This window comes from Nematolebias whitei, chromosome 20 (genome assembly GCF_014905685.2).
Source record: "Nematolebias whitei isolate Nwh7 chromosome 20, NemWhi1, whole genome shotgun sequence".
Taxonomy (NCBI): Eukaryota; Metazoa; Chordata; class Actinopteri; order Cyprinodontiformes; family Rivulidae; genus Nematolebias; species Nematolebias whitei.
Window position 1 is genome coordinate 13,907,805 of NC_056517.1, and position 6,000 is coordinate 13,913,804.

Genomic DNA, 6,000 nt, shown 5'->3' on the forward strand with positions numbered 1-6,000 from the left:
CTCTAGACCTGTGGGGAAAAAACAAAAAAACTAACAAAAACAAGACAAAACCAAGAAACCACAACAACAAACAACATATATAATGCTACTTATAACATCATTAGAAAGTATTTTATACAGTACATGGTAATCCAAGATATATTTAGTGGTCTCCACAACACACTTGAGTGTGTATCTGATAAACACCTGAATCTAAACACCTGTGTGAGCATGCTTGTCACTTTAAGGTTTCTCCATAAAAAATGTTCAATAGTGGATGTGGGGACCCACAGACCCGTCCCCACAGGACACAATGATAACACAGGGAAGACCGGAGCCCCAGACACACAGCAGTCCCCAAGCCCAGAGCTCCGGAAGTCCTCCAACAGGGACACCTGCACTCCCCAGAGGGAGAAGCAAAGGGAAGCCCCGGGCGATCCCCAGCAACCACAATGCAGAAACCCCAAGAGGCTGCAGCGATGAGTCCACAGGCCCCGTCGGCAACCCGCCTCTCCAGAGTAGATCCGGCCATGGACACTGATCCCTGAGTCCTAAGGTCATATCACCCCCCCAACAGAGGCCCGACAGAGCCAGGGCACCCAAGCCCCAGCAGGCAGCCACCAGGGTGGGCCTGCACACACCCCATCACCCAGCCCCAGATGCTGAGAGCCGCCAATGCACCGGTGGCGGGGGGGCTCACCACCGAAGGGGAGCACGACAGGGGGAAGTAGACCCAACTTGTGATTCTAAATTGGTAGTAGATGTGCAACCACAATTTTCTGTCTTGCCTTGTCTGTCTTGCAAATGTTTTTTGTGAACGTTCTTTGAAAATAAACAAAAAGACCACTAAAGTTAATTAAGATCATTAAAAGCTTAAATATTTTAAAAACACATTTTTTTACTTGTACCATTTTAAATGAATGTAGTTCTACATATAATTGTTAACAGAAGGGTTTTTGTGAGTGCAGGACTCTAAGCATGTGTGCAGCTGAGTCTCATATTTCTCTTAATGTTGGCTGCACTTGCATTGGACAGACAAGGCATCAATAATGTACAAAGCCTGGGCGAGACATTGCCTCAGAGGAAGACCAACATATGGACGTGTTCCTAAACCAACTGTGGTCTTTCTACATGAAGAAAGACTGTATTTAACCTGTTTAAATTTGGCATTTTTCTTTTGAACCAATTGATTTCCCCTAAAATAAATATTCAGTCTATTTCAACAAACTTGTTTCACTAAAGTCAATAGTCCATTTATCTCTGGCTTTTGACAAGCAGCAAAACAAAATTTATGACCATTTCAATAGAAAAATTGTTTCAGAATCGAAAATCATTCCTGAATCGTAAATCGATTCTGAATCGAATCATGACACCAAAAATCGGAATCAAATCAAATCGCCAGGCACTGAGAGATTTGCACCCAAACTACTGTACAGTCAAAAGTAACAAGATCACAGTAACCTCCTGTTTTCTGGAAAATGTTGTTTCATACATATGAAGGAAGAATATAGTTTTTGATTAAATCCATGAAAGGACAAAGCAGAAGATATTATATGAGAATACAATGAAGGTCAGGGTTTTAATGTTCACAATGAATCTCAAAGAGTTTAATGGTAGACTGTGTAAAGGGCATCTTAAGCATTGTGAAGAGGCATGCTATTCTCTACACTCTTAGAGACACAAGAGTTTTAGGTACAAAGGAACGACAAGATCCTAAAGAACGACAAATTTAAGCTTCTGATTGTTTACCAGCTATTAGATGTGAGACTTTTTTATCTTTCTGAAGGGTTTTGGACTGAGACTGAGTGGTGGTTCTGGGTGGAGTTTGCATGTTCTCTCCGTGCATGCGTGGGTTTTCTCCGGGTGCTCCGGTTTCCTCCCACAGTCCAAAAACATGCATGTTAGACTGACTGGTAACTCTAAATTGTCCGTAGGTGTGAGTGAGAGAGTGAATGGTTGTTTATCTCGTTTGTTTCTTTGTGTCCCTGTGATGGACTGGAGACCTGTCCAGGTGTGTCCCCTGCCTCTCTCACAGTGATAGCTGGATATGGGCACCGGTGACCCCCATGACCCGAAATGGAAGAAGCGTGTAAAGATGATGGACCTTTGTGTTTTTGAAAATGATTTCTCATACACTGTTCCAGTTTAGTAGCACGGTGGCGCAACTGGTAGACCTGCTGCCTCTCAGCGAGTAGGTCCTTGGTTCAAACCCTGGTCCAGGGGCCTTTCTGGGTGGAGTTCGCATGTTCTCTCCGTGCATGCGTGGGTTGTCTCCGGGTGCTCCAGTTTCCTCCCACAGTCCAAAAACATGCATGTTAGGCTGATTGGTAACTCTAAATTGTCCCTAGGTGTGAGTGAGAGCATGAATGGTTGTTTGTCTCTATGTGGCCCTGTGATGGACTTGCGACCCGTCCAGGGTGTCCCCCGCCCCTTGCACAGTGATTGCTGGACATGGGCACCGGCGACCCCCGTGACCCAAAATGGAATAAGCGGGTAAAGATAATGGACGGATGGATGAATTGTCCCTAGGTGTGAATGAGAGAGTGAATGGTTGTTTGTCTTGTCTGTCTCTATGTGTCCCTGTGATGGACTTGCGACCCGTCCAGGGTGTACCCCGCCCCTCGCACAGTGATTGCTGGACATGGGCACCAGCAACCCCCGTGACCCAAAATGGAATAAGCGGGTAAAGATAATGGATGGATGGATGTTCCAGTTTACTAAAAATGGCTATTCCAATGTCATATTAGAACAGAAACAGTTAATATGTCACTTCAAGTGTCTGTTTGTAAAAGTCCTTCATCATACTTGTTTGTTTTTTTGGTAAGTTCTTCAAACCCACACATCACTTTAGCAGTACATGCTAGGTTGTAGCAGTTTCTAAATTCCTGTACCCATTCGTTTATAATGTTAATATAAAACAGAAATATCTTGACCCTGACGTGATTTGAACAAGGAACCTTCTGATCTGGAGTCAGACGCACTACCATTGCTCCACAAGGTCCTGCTGTTGCTGCACATATAGGCAAAGATATTCCCTTGGTGGGACCAGCAGCACTTGCTGGAGCTGACTTAATAGTCATAAAACACACACAGACACATGCTGTCTTTGTCTATTCTCAGCACCTCCCTTCCCTTTGTTCCCTCCAGGGTGCCTGTCTTTGTGTGGTCTTTGACAAGAGCAGGCAACCACCTCTGCTCAGCGAAAAGAGCTGTGATCTGGGCTCATGCCTGTGTTTGTGTAAGATTTGTGTGTGTCACACAAAAACCCTAACCCTAACCACAACAACCTTACTGATTCCTCTCACCTTTGACATAAAATCATCTAAGTAGATACTTAATCAGGCAAGTGTGGTATTGATTTTTCATCATGCATCTGATAAATGAACGATTAAAACGCTTAAGCAACTAGACAGGTCACATGAACACAAGCTGACCAGCTGGCATGCATTTCTCATCCATAACACACTGTCACACCCTGCTTATCTGCTTAGATCTGCTCTGCCAAACATACAAAAGCCTTTTCAATTGGAGATCTGTTCAGTTTCATGGCAGGGATTAAACTGCAGTCACCCAGCGTGCGTGTTAAGTAACCATCGCTGTTTGCTTTATTGTGTTAGATTACGCTGCATACTTGTAAACAATTAAATCTTAGGAATCTTGTCTGCTGTCTCGGTTTCTTTATGACACAAGGAAATGACATCAGTGTGTGTGTTTGTGTGTGTGCGTGCGCACATTACTCTCTTCCCGGTTTCATTTAAAATGCCACATTAGAGAATGTTGCTTTGTAAGTGCTGCTCCTAAAAGAAAAAGGACATTTCAGAGAATGTACCTTTAAAGTGTTGGTAGCTGTAACAGGTCACACTGGTTTTTACAGATTTTCCATAAGCCTTTCTGCCTGCTTGTAGTTCTCTTTTTATTCTACCTATTGTCTGTAGTTTACAGGACTCAGTTTCACAAACATCGTCTTACTAATTAAGCCTCAATGCATGAGCACTGAAGTATCCTTATACATGCAATCATACAGCATACAACATACTAAATATATATATAAAAAAAACCATGCTGCATACTTTGCAATAGTGTTTTATTACTTTTAGTACCGGTAATAGTACACCATGCATGTGATATGTTTCTAAAAAAATTGCAATTTTTTTTTGACTAAGTTACTAGGAAAATCCACTCTCTTTGGAACATCAGCCACGGCAGACTTAATAGTAGAAACATCATTCGAAGTTTGAACAGGTCATGGAAAGTAGGAGTTTATGTGATGGAATTGGCATCTTGAACATGCAGTTCATTTTTTGAATTACTTTGGCCATGGCTGCCTCAAAGGAGTGGACAGGGGAGAGAGTGGACTCCAGAAACAATCTTATCACCAGCAAACTACCACTATGTGAGTATGATATTTATGGGACTGAGTTTGTTGTGGCTCCTCTATGAAGAATTTTGAATGAAAGATAAAATGTTTCAATACAAAGAAACCATCCAGAGGACCTGACTTAACTTTGTTGGATTTTTTTACCTGGATTATTGAACATGAACTTTGATGTTTTGAACAGTTCAAAATATTTTTAAAGATTTTACTAAACCAAATAGGGAAAACTTTGAAAATGAAAACACCAAAACCCCTTTTCAGCACGTGTTAGGTTCATTTGAGTTTCTGAAATAGTCCTTCTTTTTTTGACATGAGACAAAGAAAAACATGACACTGATGTAATTTTAACACACATCCTTCTGATCTGCAGTCGGACTTGCTACTATTAAACCACAAGGTCCTGCTATGAACTGACACATGAGATAAACATATCTAGTCAGTGATATCCTGATGCATGCTCAATCCACATAGAAAATCTAAAAATGTTAAGTCAGGTCCTCTGGATGTTCAAAAAACAAAACAAAACAAAAAATAAATTTTAAAAAATTGTAGAAATGTTTCGTCTTTCATCTGAAAGACTTCTTCAGTCTGAGGAGCTGTACTCAACTCAGTCTTTTAAATAGCATCTCCTCAGAGTGGATCAACCAGTTTGCCGCTGACACCAAAACTGGCTGTCCACATGATTAATGAGGACCATCAGCCTAAAAATGGATCATTAGCACCCTGATGGCTGTTTACTATTCACAGGGGGTTAAGTGATACTAGCAATAACAGCATTGTAAGAAGGGGACAGTTGAACACGGAGGCCTCCACCCCTGTTTAATGAAGAACAGTTTCTTTTCACAAAGAAGGTCTCCTTTACTCCTTTCTCAAATCATAGCTTTAAACTTTTTAAAAAAAAATTCTAAAGACAACCTATCAGTGGCAAACTAAACAGCCACTGGCCAAAAGGATGGCCCAGCACAGAAGAGCATCATCAGGCAAAGATTGTGGTCTACACTCATCTCCATCTTCATCTAAATTTTCTTTTTTTTCTTTTTCTTAATCAGGTCTCTCTTGTAAATGAGTCCTCGAGGCTCAATGGGATTTAACTGTATAAATAAAGGTTGATTGATCGATCTCCAGGCCAGTGGTCACTCTTTCAAGGATGAAGATGTTCACATACTGGATAGAGAGGAACGATGGTTTACATAGCATTTCTGTTTGTAAACTCTTGAAACACAAAATGTCTCCTTCAGCACCTGATTGCTTATTTCTGTGTTTGTATTCATTCCTTTTTTTGCCAGAAGACATAGAGAACCTCTGACCCTGATGTGATTTGAACACACAACCTTCTGACCTGGAGTCAGACGCGCTACCATTGCGCCACAAGGTCCAGCTGAGACCTGACACATGAGACAAACATATCTGGACAGTGATGTAGAATAACAGAATAACTTGTGTACTGGCAGTCAATGTCTTGTTGCATGACTCACCATCTTTTGAGATTCAGTTCGTGGACAGATGTCCAGACATTTTCCTTTAGAATTTTCTGATACAATCCAGAATTCATTGTTCCATCAATGATGGCAAGTCGTCCTGGTCCAGATGCAGCAAAACGGGCCCAAACCATGATACTACCATCACAGATGGGACAAGGTTCTTAT

At 41.7% G+C, this 6,000-nt stretch overlaps 1 protein-coding gene and 1 non-coding gene across 2 annotated transcripts in view; one reads left to right on the top strand and one right to left on the bottom strand.

The window, feature by feature from the left end:
• LOC119426845 (partitioning defective 3 homolog) overlaps positions 1 to 6,000 on the top strand; it is a gene marked incomplete in the record, with an annotated part of 408,661 nt that overhangs the window by 60,844 nt on the left and 341,817 nt on the right.
• Positions 5,658 to 5,729, bottom strand: trnaw-cca. The gene has a single exon. It is a non-coding gene; the product is annotated as a tRNA-Trp (tRNA).